The sequence below is a fragment of the Mastomys coucha genome, unplaced genomic scaffold (genome assembly GCF_008632895.1).
Source record: "Mastomys coucha isolate ucsf_1 unplaced genomic scaffold, UCSF_Mcou_1 pScaffold1, whole genome shotgun sequence".
Taxonomy (NCBI): domain Eukaryota; kingdom Metazoa; phylum Chordata; class Mammalia; order Rodentia; family Muridae; genus Mastomys; species Mastomys coucha.
In genome coordinates, this window is record NW_022196891.1 from 86,606,220 (window position 1) to 86,622,662 (window position 16,443).

At 42.6% G+C, this 16,443-nt stretch overlaps 2 long non-coding RNA genes across 5 annotated transcripts in view; one reads left to right on the forward strand and one right to left on the reverse strand.

The window, feature by feature from the left end:
* LOC116068646 overlaps positions 1–2,921 on the reverse strand; it is a 6,295-nt gene extending 3,374 nt beyond the window's left edge. For both annotated transcript variants that reach the window (XR_004109651.1, XR_004109652.1), the window contains exons 1-2: positions 2,393–2,921; positions 1,240–1,408 (exon numbers count right to left, since the gene is read on the reverse strand). This is a non-coding gene — a long non-coding RNA (uncharacterized LOC116068646). The remainder of the gene's footprint in view (positions 1–1,239; positions 1,409–2,392) is intronic.
* The window catches only part of LOC116068640, a 31,222-nt gene that overhangs the window by 6,517 nt on the left and 8,262 nt on the right, over positions 1–16,443 (forward strand). The window contains exon 4 of one of the 3 annotated variants that reach the window (XR_004109650.1): positions 2,550–3,048. The exons of 1 other annotated variant lie outside the window; for it this stretch is intronic. This is a non-coding gene — a long non-coding RNA (uncharacterized LOC116068640). Of the gene's footprint in view, positions 1–454; positions 803–2,549; positions 3,049–16,443 lie in introns of those variants that run through there. One more of the 3 variants, XR_004109647.1, reaches the window with a different exon arrangement.

The following is a 16,443-nucleotide window of genomic DNA, read 5'->3' on the forward strand; positions in this document are numbered from 1 at the left end:
CCCCCCCCACCTCAGTTCCCCACCCAGATTCTGTTCTCAGATGTTCCTTGACTTCCAGCAGCACCTGGGTGTCCAAGATCCTGAGAACCCCACAGCCCCAGCCTCTTCACAGGCCTGGGGACCTCCAAATCAGCTCTGGCTGTCATGTGCCTCAGACTGTGAGTCCTGCCTCTCCGTGCTGCTGTGCCCTATGGTGGAGCTGACTGGGGACCCACAACTCTGCACGTGTGTACATTTATGTCAAAGATGGCTAGCATTGTGGGGAATACTTTATGCTGTCACGTCGTTTATTTTGGGTTTGGACAGTTTGAAATCAAAGGAGATACATTTTCCGAGTAACACGGAGAGCCACACCCATGCTGTCACTCCCAGACTTGATGTCAATGTCTCTGACTTTCTTAGGTGGATTCTCACTCTGGTATTATATTAAATATTATTTTGTAATCTTTCATAGGTTCTTAGGTGTATGCATACGTGTTGTGCACATGTGCACTGTGTGTGGAGGCCAGAGGTGGACATCAGAGGTTCTCCATCTTCTGTCTGGAGACAAGGACTCTCACTGACCTAGAGCTCACTGGTGGGACTAAGCTGCCTGTGTGTGCAGCAGCCCCTGGATTCTCCTGCCCTCACCTCCCCTACACTGGGACTCCAGACATTCATCACCATACATACCCAGCCATGTAACCTGGGCTCTGGGGATCTAACTTCTGGTCCTCAAGCTTACACAGCAACATTACCATCTGAGACACCCCCCACCCCTGCATAGTTTGAATTTGAGCAAAATCTTCATTTCCAACAGCTGAACATTTATGTAGGTACTGGATATATTATACCACTCAAAAGTAAGCCCCCCCCCCCCCCCCCCCCCCCCCCCCGGTACAATCACAGTCTTACAGGAACCTGAGAAAGCATACTTCCCTCTCCATCCTCCTATGAAGTCACTAAAGGATTTTCTGCAATTCCCAGAATCTGGTCCTAAAAGCGCTCCATGAGAAGGGGCCCCCTAGTACCGAGGACACAGGATGCAGGGAGGTAGCTGGACGAACCAGCCTAGCTGAGCTCCTCCCAATTCTTACTGCTATATTGAACTCTTCTATCTCTATCTTATTTACCCTCAACTCTCCATCCTCCACCAAGCCTACAGTAGAAATCACTCCAGTTCAGCTGTTCCTTACAGGCTTAGCTTCCCTTGTGATGGAAGCTCCCTGTTGGGTCCCATACACTCTCTCCCTCACTTACCCTATTGCTGTAGAGGACTAGCTAAGTGAGTATAAAATGGAAAGGACGTGAGGTGCTGGCTTGTTCCTCACATGCAATGGTATCTGCCTTAGAGATGGTTGGTGCTCCGTTGTCCTGGAAAGTCATATGGACCCGCCAGAAACATGCAAGCTGTTCCTGTAAAGTTAAACTGACAAGAAGAATTAAATTGACTTTGTCTAAATTAGACACACAATTAGCATTACTACCAACACTGAACCCTGAAGCTTCCAAATTCCAAATTCCAAATTGTATAGCTGGCAATGTCTATATCGCTCAAGGCTAAAGCACTGAGAAGATGCCAGATTAGGAAATCACTACTCCATAATGGATCATAAAACATACATGCTATGAGATAGATAGATGGATGGATGGATGGATAGATGATAGATAGATAGATAGATAGATAGATAGATAGATAGATAGATAGATGATAGAGCATCAATATATATGGATAGATCGATAGATATCAATATATATGGATGGATGGATGAATGGATGGATGGATGGATGGATGGGTGGATAGATAGATATCAATATATGAATGGATGGATGGATAGATAGATGAGATATCAATATATATGGATGGATGGATAGATATAGATAGATAGATACATAGATAGATACATAGATAGATAGATAGATAGATAGATAGATAGATAGATAGATAGATAGATAGATAGATAGATAGGTAGATAGGTAGATAGGTAGATAGGTAGATAGGTAGATAGGTAGATAGGTAGATAGGTAGATCAGTAGATAGCTCCAGTTATTTGGAAGCTGTCTCATGTTGGAGCTACACATTGTTACTATGAGGACTTGAGTCCTGCCCCGCTGCCCGGGATACTTGAGAGATAAGGGTGTGACTGCTATAGACATCCACAAGTGTGTACAGCAGTATGAGGGCCTCAGGTACCGTGAGCCTCCTCAGCAGAGCAAGCACCAAGTAAGGGATCCTCTGTAATTTGCTCTTTACTCCTCCTGAACATTCTGCAAACCTCTTTTAATTAAAAGACGGTACCTCCTACCATACCCAACCTGGAGGCTTAATCTGTCTCTCACAACCCAAACAAAAGAGAATTCTTAGACCTAATTTATCTTGGTTGTGCAGAACCAGGACCGGTTGTTTTCATACTTTTTTTAAAAAAAATGACTTCAACATTAGTTGCAGTGACTCATGACATAATGTCCCAAGATTCAGTCACCCTTATGGATCCCATTTCCGTTGTCTTGTGTCATCCCAGATGGCATACAGATGGCCTTCTCATATAAGAATTTGTCTTTCACAATAGCTGAGCCAAGCTGGATGGTTGAGGCCCGTGACCCCGCTACTGGAGGCTGAGGCTGGACAACCACAAACTCAGCTGGTTACAGAGTAACATCAAGGCCGGGCTAGAGTCAAGCTGGATGGTTGAGCCTGTGACCCTGCTACTGGAGGCTGAGGCCAGAGAACTGAAACTTCAGCCACTTAAAAAGCACCATCAAGGCCGGCCTAAGAACCTTAGTTTGACATCATCTCAAAATACAAACTATTTTCTGAAGGGATGTGGGTCAGTGCTATAGTATGTGAGATTCCATTTCCAGTGCTGGGGTTGGAGGAGGGCTGAAGCAAAGGCCTCAGCTCCTAGCTTAGGTGCTTAAGCTCTTCATCTCTTCCCTCATGTGTTGTGGGTTGGCATCAGGGCCTTAAAAGCCCGTGATGTCACAAAGTGGGCCTCATGGACCTGTTGCCAAGGCAACAGTTGCCATATTCCCAGAATCCATTGGGCTCACCTCCCACCTTTACCTGCAGCCACCACGTCACTATATGTTTATATATGGGGAATGCTCCTCCCTTGCTCTCTCTCTCCCCCTCTTCTTTTTCCACCACTACCCCCCCCTTTCAATTAAACTTCTTACATGTGGAATTGTTTGGGCCTAGTGTGTGGTGTGTCCTGACACAAGCCACCATTCTAACACATCATTGTGTACATTCATGCTACCATGAATAAAACCTCAGAGTACAGTTTATAACACTGCATTCATTCAAATATTATTACTATACAATACATGCTGTTTAAATCATTATGAGTTTATTAGTAGTAGTGTGTCTTTTCCTTCAGTTACTAATCTCATTACCTCAGTGACTGGAAGCTACTTGCTCAATGGCTGATTTAAGTCTAGAATTTGAAACAGCAACAACAACAACAAAAAGGCAATGAAAATATTAGTACCTAAGAATAAATGTCTCTGCGTGCTTATGACAGGAAAATGTTAATCTCCTTAAAGATATGAAAGTGTGTGTATTAGTAGGAAAATTACTAAGACCAGATAAATGGAAAGCCATGTTCTTTACTAAGGAGACTGGAGAGGACAAAGGGGAAGATCAAAGAGTCAGTGAACTATACCAGTGTGCCAATCGAGTGAGTGGTAGACAGAAATATAAACCGGAGATCAAATGAAGTCTCCACTGAAGGAAGAGGTGGGACCAGAAGAACACAGACGGTGCTGAGACAGACCTCTGAGGCTATCGAGAAAGTGTGCAAAGATGGAAGAGAACCAAGTCAAGGAGCATACGCAGTCAGCACAGATAGCAGAGTGTGAAGAGGCACAGAGAGCAAAGAGTGGAGAGGCACTAGGGTAAGGCAAGGGGAAAATGAGGGGGTGCGGTGTCTGAGAAGCCATGAAACAGGGCTCAGAAGAGAGGGGGCGCAGCTATTTGCACAGCATAGAACCAGATAGGAATGGAAATGTATCAAATGGTTATATCTGCTTTTCTAACAGCTAAGTGGGATTACCCATATCTTCATACTGACTGGACTGTAAATACTTAAAGGCAGAGATAATGTGTTAATTCTAGCTCACATGGTCCTGATATTTACAGAGAATGTGTTCAATAACTACATCATGATGTACACCACTAATAGGAAGCATAGAGGTTACCTAGCCAAATCTCCTCGGCTTTATAATTAAGACATCCCATACCAAAGAGTGGTTAAACGGCTTCCCCAGTCTCTCTATTAATAAGTGGCTGCTTTGATGGAGATATAACCCAACACCTAGAATGTAGAGGCAAGGGAATTGCAAGTTCAAGGCCAGCCTAGAATATCTAGCAAGACTCTATGCCCACTTCCCCCACATAACACCTGTCATTTATGCCATGTGAATTCCTAATCCAGTACGCCTTTTTACTTAAAGCCTGGGTTTCACTTAATTTTACAACAGGGTCAATAAAGAGGATTTTTTTTCTCTCCTGTAGTCAGGCTTCTCTTCCTACAGAGAAGCTAAGATTTTGGGTCTGAATCAGAAAGCAACTGTCCCTGTGTTGACTAAAAATACACATATAACCAAATATGGATGCCTCCACAAGGAAGGCTAAGGGGAGAGAGAAGTTGTGCTTGTATGTGAAACACTTGGTCCACCAGACGCCTCTCACTCACTCTTCCTCCAAACCATCAAAGACAAAGTCCTTAGCAAATACACTGAGTGGATGAAGGAGTTAGTAGAGGAGTGACCCCTCCCTTACCTCCCCCAGGTTCACACATCCCTGCTGCTGTCTGTAGTAGAGAAGATGTTGGCAAGTTACCTCAAGACTACAGTCTGTCATACTTGGTAGTGATATAGCGCTACACACTCAGTGGTGTTTGCTTGTGTTTTGAATGCTGTCATAAGTAACTAATCAATTTAAAAGGAGCATCGTATTCTTTGTCTTCATTCTTTGTTTTTTTTTGTTTTGTTTTGTTTTGTGTTTTGTTTTATTTTGTTTTGGAGGTTTTTTGGGGGTTGTTTTTGGTTTTTGGTTTTTGGTTTTTGGTTTTTGGTTTTTTGAGACAGAGTTTCTCTGTGTAGCCCTGGCTGTCCTGGAACTCACTCTGTAGACCAGGCTGTCCTCGAATTCAGAAATCTGCTTGCCTCTGCCTCCCAAGTGCTGGGATTAAAGGCGTGCGCCACTACTGCCTGGCTCTGTCTTCTTCATTCTTGCTGGGTCCTCCCCCCTTCCCCCCCATGCCCAACCCTGGAACCCCATGTGTTTCCGCTCCCTGTGTAGTGTGTCAGATGTTTCCACTCCCTGTGTAGTATGTCAGATGGATGACTGTTCTGGTGTCATCACTGTTGCTATGACAAATCATCCTGACCAAAAGCAACTCGGAGAATGTAAGGATTCATTTGGCTAACCATTGCAAGTTGCAGTACTTCTAGTCAGGGAAAACAAGCAAGGTAGGACTGAAAGCAGCAGGTCACATCACATCCATAGTCAACAGCATAGAGCAAGGCCTGCACCCCAGCTGCCTGAGGCTGCTCTTCCATCCAGAGAGCTCGATTTGCTTTGCCCACATCCACGGTGGATCTTCCCACCTCAATTAACAATCAAGGCGATTCCCCCTCAGACATGCCCACAGACCAACCTGACTTAAACAAGTCCTCAATTGAAACCCTTTTCAGCTAATTCTAGGCTGTGTCAGATTGAAGGTTAAAATGGATCAGCACAATGATTCACTATGAATATTAAATCAGTACCACGTATGTTCTAAGATTGTTTCCTATGAGGCTAGTGGCGTTGATTCCTTCACCCTGGGTATGCACATTCTTGAGGAGGTAGCACTGCTTGTACAATAATTACATGGGGTGTTTCTTGGGTTGCGAAGTACACTGTAATATCTATATTCAGGCTAAAGATTTCCCACTACTTAGAATTAAAATGCGGAAGCATGCCCTTTCCAGTTTTTGACACAGAGGGGTAGATGACCACAGTCCTTAGTAGGATGCCGGTTTAGACTAATTTTTTTTTTTTACTTTCGTAAACAAAACTGAAATGGAAAAGAATCGAAATGGGAATTAGAAATATGCAAATCCAGAAGACAGAAGACTGTGGGGGTGTTTTAAAGGAATCTGCATTTTCATTTCCAGTTAAATTGATTTCCCTTCTAGCACGGGGGAAGAGCCTTTGATCATACTTCCATCCGCTATCTCTTGAAAGAGGCACAGCTGACTCCGAATGCTGAAAGCTTTTCCAGTCGGTGCCCTTACCTCCAGAGAGCCCAACGGTCTTCAGAAATACATAGCACCTCCTTTTTACCCACAAAAGAAGTACCAGCATGATGTCTCAAGGAATGAGTCCCTGATGAGTTCATGCCCGTACTCTTTCATAGTTTGCCCATGTTAAATAAGTCGCCACCATATTTTGGTGACCTTGATGCTTAGGGGTGAATTCTTGCTTTGTTTGTTTTTGTTTGATTGGTTGGGGTTTTTTTTTAGTTTTTGTTTAGTTTAGTTTGTTTGTTTGTTTGTTTTTGCCCACCTCACAGGAAACTGAACTGAAAACATGTTTCTTCAAATGGTCTAGACTAGCTGGCTACAGTATGAGTATCATACTCCTTTTTTGGAACGAATGCCTCACACTTCTATCTCTGCCACACTTCATTCTTGGTACAGGGCACAGCATGTTATGGTTCTGAGACCTGGCATGCCACTGAGTTGGACCAGCTCCATTCCCTGCAGCAACGTGACAAGAACAACATCTGTGTGTCTCCTCCAGAAAGCTTAAGCTCATCGAAACGGAGAATACTATACCTTACTTGTAGCCATTTCCCACAAAATACATATAAAATTCTCTAAGAGAGAATAGGACTCATTGGGCAGATGAAGCCTCATAGATCTCATAGGTGAGTTCACGGTGTCTTCTGTGTAGCTGTAGTCAGCAGAATCTTAACTCTAGCTGGGATGAAACACCTAGAGCAAACTGAGGAAGATTTGATGCTGGTCCAAATCTCTGGTGTGATGGTTTCTATATGCTCAGCCTAGGGAGTGGCACTATCAGGAGGTGTGGCCCTGTTGGAATAGGTGTGTCACTGTGGGTATAGGCTTTAAGACCCTCATCCTAACTGCCTGGAAGCCAGTCTCGTTGTTGAGACAAATCTCCTAACAGCTTCCCATTTGTGGATTCAAAGAAGCAACTGAGCATCTTTTTTTTTTTTTTTTTTTGGTTTTTCGAGACAGGGTTTCTCTGAGTAGCCCTGGCTGTCCTGGAACTCACTTTGTAGACCAGGCTGGCCTCGAACTCAGAAATCCACCTGCCTCTGCCTCCCAAGTGCTGGGATTAAAGGCGTGCACCACCACGGCCCGGCTTGCAAGTGAGCATCTTACCTCTAGGTGAGGCTGTACATTTGTGGCTAGCCACCACTAGGCAGAAAATTACCAATCTCTCCTGCAGACCTGTACTGTTCTTGAAAGGACACAATTTACAGGTTAGGACAGCTTAGTTCTGCCAAGACAGAATAGGCTAGTCCTTAGTATTCCCGTTTCTCTAAAGTCTGTCAGATTATCCTGGGCCAGAAGGCTGAAGACATGCTCCATCTTCCTGACTTACTGGGGCTGTGTAAGTAGGCAGCTGTCTCTACAATTTGTCTCAGTTCTAGAAGCTGTGTTAGGCTCCTTATATAGTTTCAGTTAATGTTTGGTCATTCTTGGGTTTCTGGTGGTGTTGAAAAACTACTTATAGTCTCATAGCCAACCCAGGCTATTTACTTTGAGAGAGTAGATTTAAGAGGATGATTTTCAGATGGCATACTATCTAAAGCCAGGACATGATTCTGGTGTAGAATGATGTCTTTTAATTTAGGATAGATGACAATGTTCCATCTTAATGACAAAGTTGATGGACTGGGTGTTAGGTTTATCTACACCTTATAAATTATAAAATGGTAATACTTGTGCTCTATATTGAGAGAAAGGTTTTGTTTTTTATTAGAAAAGAAAAGGGGAAGTGTTGTGGATGGGCCTGGTGCTGTTCTTGTGAACCAATCCCCTAATGAATAAAGGAGCCAATCACTAGGCAAGTAGCGGGACTTCCTCCGGGTTGGATAGAGGAAGAGAGGACAATGGAGGTGGAGGTGGAAGGAAAGTGGAGCAGAAGCACGTGGCCTGGAGAAACTGCAAGTTATAAGGGGTCTTATAGATGGGGAAGATGGCAGTGTAGTGGTAGATCTGCCCAATCTAGGCACACAGCATGCATTCACATTAATTGAGTTGTGGTTTCTTTGCCCTGGTTTATTTGGATTGGAGATTTACTGCAACAGAGGCTGCCTTTGTTGGAACCCTAAAAGAATTAAAAGCATAAAAATCTATAAGTCAGTACATTGCTTAATACTAAGCACTGTGTATATGCTTGTATGTGTATTATATGCCAAATGCTTTATCAGCATCTAATGAGATGATCATATGGTTTTTTTCTTTGACTTTGTTTATGTAGTGAATTACGTTGATAGATTTCTGTATATTGAACCATCCCTGCATCCCTGGGATGAAGCCTACTTGATCATGGTGAATGATCGTTTTGATGTGTTCTTTGATTCGGTTTGCAAGAATTTTATTGAGAATTTTTGCATCAATATTCATAAGGGAAATTGGTCTAAAGTTTTCTTTCTTTGTTAGGTCTTTGTGTGGTTTAGGTATAAGAGTAATTGTGGCTTCATAGAACAAATTGGGTAGAGTGCCTTCAGTTAGGTCTTCTTTGAATGTTTGATAAAACTCTGCACTAAACCCATCTGGTCCTGGGCTTTTTTTTGGTTGGGAAACTATTTAATGACTGTTTCTATTTCATGAGCAGATATGTGACTGTTTAGATCATTTATCTGATCTTGATTTAACTTTGGTACCTGGTATCTGTCTAGAAAATTGTCCATTTCACCCAGGTTTTCCAGTTTTGTTGAGTATAGGCTTTTGTAGTAGGATCTCATGAGTTTTCGGATTTCTTCAGTGTCTGTTGTTATGTCTTCCTTTTCATTTCTGATCCTGTTAACTAGGACACTGTCTCTGTGCCCTCTAGTTAGTCTGGCTAGTGGTTTATCCATTTTGTTGATTTTCTCAAAGAACCAGCTCCTGGTTTGGTTGATTCTTTGTATAGTTCTTTTTGTTTCTATTTGGTTGATTTCAGCCCTGAGTTTGATTATTTCCTACCTTTGACTCCTCTTGGGTGAATTTGCTTCTTTTTGTTCTAGCACTTTCAGGTGTGCTGTCAAATTGCTGGTATATGCTCTCTCCAGTTTCTTTTTGTAAACACTTAAAGCTATGAGTTTTCCTCTTAGGACTGCTTTCATTGTGTCCCATAAGTTTGGGTATGTTGTGGCTTCATTTTCATTAAACTCTAGAAAGTCTTTAATTTCTTTCTTTATTTCTTCCTTGACCACATTATCATTGAGTAGAGTGTTGTTAAGCTTCTACATGTATGTGGGCATTCTATTGTTTATGTTGTTATTGAGGAGTAGCCTTAGTCCATGGTGATCTGATAGGATACAAGGAATTATTTCAATCTTCTTGTATCTGTTGAGGCCTGATTTGTGACCAATTATATGGTCAATTTTGGAGAAGGTACCATGATGTGTTGAGAAGAGGCTATATCCTTTTGTTTTAGGATAAAAGGTTCTATAGATATCTGTTAAATCCATCTGTTTCATAACTTCTGTTAGTCTCACTGTGTCCTGGTTTAGTTTCTGTTTCCATGATCTATCCATTGCAGAGAGTGGAGTGTTGAAATCTCCCACTACTATTGTGTACGGTGTAATGTGTGCTTTGAGCTTTAGTAAGTTTCTTGTATGAATGTAGATGCCCTTTGATTTGGAGCATAGAGGTTCAGAATTGAGAATTCATCTTGGTAGATCATACCTTTGATGAATATGAAATGTCCCTCCTTATCTTTTTTGATCACTTTAGGGTGAAAGTCAATTTTATTCAATATTAGAATGGCTACTCCGGCTTTTTCCTTGGGACCATTGGCTTGGAGAATTGTTTTCCACCCTTTTATTCTGAGGTAGTGTCTGTCTTTGTCACTGAGGTGGGTTTTCTGTATGCAACAAAATGTTGGGTCCTGTTTACATACCCAATCTAATAGTCTATGTCTTTTTATTGGGGAATTGAGTCCATTTATATTAATAGATATTAAGGAAAAGTCATTGTTGCTTCCTGTTATTTTTGTTGTTAAATCTGGAATTCCATTCATGTGGCTATCTTCTTTTAGTTTTGTTGGAAGATTACATTTTTGCTTTTTCAGGAATGTAGTTCCCCTCCTTGTGTTGGAGTTTTCCATTTATTACTCTTTGAAGGGCTGGATTTATGGAAATATATTGTGTGAATTTGGATTTGTCGTGGAATACTTTGGTTTCTCCATCTATGGTGATTGAGAGTTTTGCTGGGTATAGTAATCTGGTCTGACATTTGTGTTCTCTTAGGGTTTGTATGACATCTGCCCAGGATCTTCTGGCTTTCATAGTCTCTGGTGAGAAGTCTGGTGTAATTCTGATAGGCCTGCCTTTATATGTTACTTGACCTTTTTCCCTTACTGCTTTTAGTATTCTTTCTATGTTTTGTGCATTTGATGTTTTGATTATTATGTGATGAGAAGAATTTCTTTTCTGGTCCAGTCTATTTGGAGTTCTATAGGCTTCTTGTATGTTCAAGGGCATCTCTTTCTTTATGTTAGGGAAGTTTTCTTCAATAATTTTGTTGAAGATATTTACTGACCCTTTAATTGGAGGTCTTCACTCTCTTCTATACCTATTACCCTTAGGTTTGGTCTTCTCATTGTGTCCTGGATTTCCTGGATGTTTTGGGTTAGGATCTTTTTGCATTTTGCATTTTCTTTGACTGTTGTGTCAATGTTTTCTATGGTATCTTCTGCTCCTGAGATTCTCTCTTCTATCTCTTGTATTCTGTTAGTGATGCTTGCATCTATGTTTCCTGACTTCTTTCCTAAGATTTCTAACTCCAGAGTTGTCTCTCTTTGTGATTTCTTAATTTCCATTTTTAGGTCCTGGATGGTTTTGCTCAATTCCTTCACCTGTTTGTTGTGTTTTCCTGTAATTCCTTAAAGGATTTTTGTGTTTCCTCTTTCAGGGCTTTTACTTGTTTACTTGTGATCTCCTATAATTCTTTATGGGATTTTTTTGTTTCCTCTTTAAGAGCTTGTATCTCTTTACCTGTGTTCTCCTGTATTTCTTTAAGGGAGTTATTCATGTCCTTCTTAAATTCCTCTAGCACCATGGTGAGATATGATTTTAAATCCAAATCTTACCCTTCCAGTGTTTTGGGATATCCAGGACTTACTGTGGTGGGAGTACTAGGTTCTGATGAAGCCAAGTAGTCTTGGTTTCTGTTGGTAGGATTCTTGCGTTTGCCTTTTGCCATCTGTTGATCTCTGGTGTTAAATGGTTTTGCTGTCTCTGACTAGAGCTTGTTCCTCTCGTGGGTCTGTAAGCCTGTATCAGTACTTCTGGGAGATCAGCTCTCCTCTGGTAAATCCAGGGTGCAGATGGGCGAGTCCCTGGGTTAAAGCATTCCCTGGAGGCAGGCCCTCCACTTGCAGGGATGGGGCAGAGAGAGTTGCTGATCCACCACTGTCACTCAGAAGCTGAGAGGATCCTGTCCCTGCCACCCTGTGACTCCCCTGCAACTCGTGAGGCCTGTGCCTCCCAGCTGGTCCCCCATATCTATTTTTTCAAGAAACTAGTTATTTGAATACGGCAAGTAGCTAATTATCTCTGATCATACATGTTAAAAATGATAACTTAAATTCTCTGAAAGATTGTTCTGCAATTGTTTTCAAAATCTCATTTACATCTATTTCTCAACTAGACCACTAGATTCCCCATAGCAGACCAACAGCCAGCTAGAATACTGACATTTCAACTGCGAGCGTCACTCTGCATGCATGATCTTCCCAGTCTCTGACAGTCCAACATATAAACGCTGCTCTTGAAATTTTTCTCAGCACTATGTGTGATAATCCTACTGAGAAGGTATTTTTTATTTTTTCATGTAACTATTTTTATTAAGGAGGTTTTTTTTTTCCAATATGTGTTTGATTTGTTGTAAGTACACATGAAATCCATTTGAAATATGCAATTATACCTATTTATGAGATAGTGTGGGAAACACCTTTGGCATTAACAATTATAATTAAATACAGTCTTTAGTGCTGTTAAAGATGTAGAAGAGACCCTCAAGAGAGATGTAATTAACATAGGCCACCTCGATGCATTAGCATTATGGTCCATTACCCCCAGGAGAACAGTTAAATATTTTTAATACCTGAACGTTACCCTTTCCATCCCTATTTGGCAATAAGAATTTTTGCACGGAAGCAAAAATCATCTGCAGAAGAAGGAAGAAAATATGGTGGGCCACTGAGAAATAGAGCCAAAGGCTCTCTCTTCTGCTGGCTGGGATGTGAGGGGCTGGCTGCCTATTCCACAGGAGCCTGCAGCTTGTCACCTGACTCTCAGGACAGCTCTGTCCGTACAGACTTGGGCTGCACTAACTAAACATTGAGGGAAGAAAATGACAGGAAACGAAGGAACAAGAATTATTCTCTTCTAATTCTCTGCCTATTTGAAGCAAGTGTTTCAGGCTTGGGTTACTCTCCCTTTGCAGGGTGAGACTTATCAGAGACTTATCACAAGACCCCCACCCCCAAGCTAAGAGCTTTTATCACCTCCTTTTCCAAACATGCTTTGCACGCTCGTAGACAAGCTGGTCTCTAAGTCAGGCATGTTTTGATGCCTATGCCCACCTAGTGAAAGGATGCAGCCTGTGTGGTGACTCAATCAAAAGCTGAACCGGCAGCATCTTACAGGAAAAGGCAGTTAGAAAACTGTGTGGCTGTTTGAGCATTCTCACATGTAATGTTCATCGCCGCACTGGGACAAACAAACCGAAGGGTTTTATCGAGGACAGCGTGAAACTCTGTTGTGCTTGTTGTCCTGGTTTGAATGCATTCCTCTGTGTTGATCTGTCTGTCCTTTCAGAAGGTTGAGAGGGGTGGGTAAATTCAAGCTGATTAATCATGTTTTTCTCTGAGGTTTTTTTTTTTTTTGAGTCCCAGGGTTCAGTATTTACATAAAGGCAGCCTGCCGCTGTGAAATCACTCAACCATGTTTGTCTAGAAGCAGTTTTCTATAAAGCAAGCCATGCTCTGCGAAGGACATTTGTTCTCCTGAGCACCCACCTCACCTCACCCCCTCCACCATCAGTCTTTGTTCAGACGTGATCTCTCATAATGTCTCCTCATGAGAGACAATTAGCAAATGAACGCTAATAAACCGATAGTCCTTGCCTTGCACGGAACAATCAGTGTCTGTTTCACCTGTCCCTTGAAGCTTCGTCTGCTTCCCCATCAACAGAAAACCCACCAAGGAGACCTGAGCATCATTAACTGAGAATGAAAATGAATAGCCCTTAGAATTTTGACCATTAAATTATAACCATCATTTCTATCTTTTTCTTCAAAGAGCAAAACTGCTAAAATTGTTTTTTTTTCTCTCATTTTTGAGAACTATGTAGCAGTTGCTTAAAAGAAAAAAAAAAAAAAAAACAACTATTTTACCATGGTCATAAATTTGGACAACTGAAGCCAAGCTACTGAGTCCATTTGTAAAGAAGCTCACAGTGCGACCTTTGCAACCTTGCCAAAGTAGAGAGAAAAGGAGAAAGGTCAGGACTTGCTTGTGCAAGATATAGTAAATTATCGCGACGTATTCAGGTCATCAGAAACACCACACCCCAGATCAAACTCAAGGGTGCAGCCCTTCCAGGACTCAGGGAAAACTCAGGTTTGCAGAGTGGAGGGACTGTGGTCAGACCCTGCCACACTCTGGACCCGCGGTCAGACCCTGCCACACTCTGGAGCCTTGCTAACACCCTTGTCTAGGCTAAGAGTCTACATGGTCGAGGCTCTCTTTCCTACCCTCTCAATTCATAACCCTTTCAGCTATTTGATTTCAAAACAAGCTGTGTTTTGCTTCAGCTCCCTTCCACCCCATTTGGATGATGGGAACAGGCCTCTATTTTGCCGGGCAGTGCTCTCTGCACGCCCTGCCTATTCTCCACATTTCCTCTCAGAAGAGATAAACATGTCCTCGTCTTCCACAGCTGTTCCTCCAGATGGTCCTGAACCAGGACCAAAATCAGCTTTTCCGAGCTCTCACTGTGGTCTGGTCTCCTTGCGAACTCTTGTGAGAATTGCCCGTCTTCCCTGTGTGCCCCTACACAGCTCCAGAGCATAACAGGATAGAGCCCTTTTCCTTCTTCGGGACCTCTGCTTCCAAAGGCTGGAGCTCCCTGCCCTCTCAGTAAGGGAGAAGCAGCCCCAGATCAAATAAGAACAACCTGCTAGGGCGGTCAGAAAAACCCCATCAAGGAGATGCCTCCCAGAGGAAACCTGAGAGCCGGCTTGCTGTTGAAGTCCCTGACTGTGGAGTGACTTGTAGACTGTGTGGTTTTTGTACATAATGTTTTATTTCATCTTACTCTGCAAACTTAAAAATTATTTTATGTATAAAATAAAAAAGCCTCAGGGTGCAGCTGAAATAAAGACCCCTTTGTTTGAAACTGCCAGACAGCCACTCAAAGTCACTTATACAATAAAGTATTGACCACACCACAGCAGCAGCAGCAGCTCCCACAAAGTCTACAGGGCTGCATTCTACCCTACCTGACTCCACAGGGTAAATGTTTGCCAGATAGTTCCATTATGTCATCGAATTTCTTCCCGAGGCTCCCTTCTGTGCTGTCTTTATTCTCAGAGAGCCTCTCTCTGTGTGTATCAAAGAGGACCTCCAGAGCTAGGCTGATGTCATTCTTACAGCTAGAAATCCCAGCAGGAAGATGGGTTCTGTTTTTCTGACAATTAAAAAAAAAAAAGGCTAAGGCGTGAATCAAACCATGAACTAGTCACTTGAATGGGATGTTTGGGCCAAGCCAGATCATGTGCCCACTTGTGCACGCCAAGATGGTGGAGTCAGAATCTACAAGCCGCATGAAGCTAGTTCTCTGTTAGTTCTCTGTTGAAAAGAAGAGTTAATAACCAGATTTTAAAGTAAGAAGAGGGAGTGCTGGAGACATGGCTTAGGGGTTAAGAGCTGCTCTTACAGGGGACCCTAGTTAGGGTTCCCAGCACCCACATCAGGCAGGCCACAACTACTTGTAATTCCAGAGCTAGGATCCAAAGCCTTCTTCTGGATTCTGGGACACCAACACACACACACACACACACACACACACACACACACACACACACACTTTAAAAATAACAAAAATAAAACCTTTTTTTTTCTAAGTGACTAAAGAAGTCGATCCTTTCAAGATATACATTGATACCACACTCTTGCCGTGGGAGGTAAAACCCTGCAGCTCTGGGATTCAAAGGCGCAGACCGACTCAAGTCCCAGAGACCACCCTAGAGAAGGCATACAGGGACACACCATCAAACCCGCTAAGCAGCAAAGAATGACAAGCCAGGAGAAACAGCTTCTAAAGGCTCTGCAAGCCAATTAAACACCAGCTGTTAGCGGCTTCGATTCGCTCAACCACAGCCCCACAAAGCCATTAGAGAAAGTGTCTCTCTGAGTGATGGATTTCCAGTGTTTGACTTCACAATCATAAAATGTTTGTTACTTGGCCTAATTTGTGATTAAAGTATTCTGAAATACAGTTCAAATTTCCTCACCATCTTAAAAGGGGCATTTCAGTAGAATATAATGACAGGATCGTCATCGCAGACGTCAGCCGTTATGATGGATAGCAATATAATCACCCGCGTGCTTTCACATGTTCTAAATTTACAGTTCATGTCTGCTTCTGTCATTTTTCTCTTGCAGACTCATTTGTCGAGACAACATAAAAGCTAAAATGAAATAGTATGTTGAGAAAGATGAAAGAGCTCCCAGCCTCCATATCTAGTCTTGTCCATGTTCTCTGCTGTCTTATTTTTCATATGCATGTATGTGTATAGATGAGTATTTGCATGCATGGAGACACGTGTGTGCTCATGTGCATGCATGAGTGCCCGTGGGTGTTTGGAGGCCACAAGTTGATGATATCTAGAGTCCACTGATCATTTTTATGGTCTCTTGCTGAACAGGAAACTCACTGACTCAGCTAGCTGTCCCAGGATCCCCTGTCCCTGCTTCCTAGGGTCACCATACCTAGCCAGGTTTACCGTAGGACCCTAGGTGGGGATCCAAACTCTGGTCCATATGCTTGGGCAGGAAGCACCATACCCACTGAGCTATCTCCCCAGCCACCTCTGCTCTCTTCTCACCTACTCTTTCAAAGCACATTAGCTGAGAAACCAGATAACCAGTCACCAAGAGAACAATCCGCGGTATCCATGTGTCTCTCTCTGTCAATGGGCTCCTGAATATGCTGATTACTGAC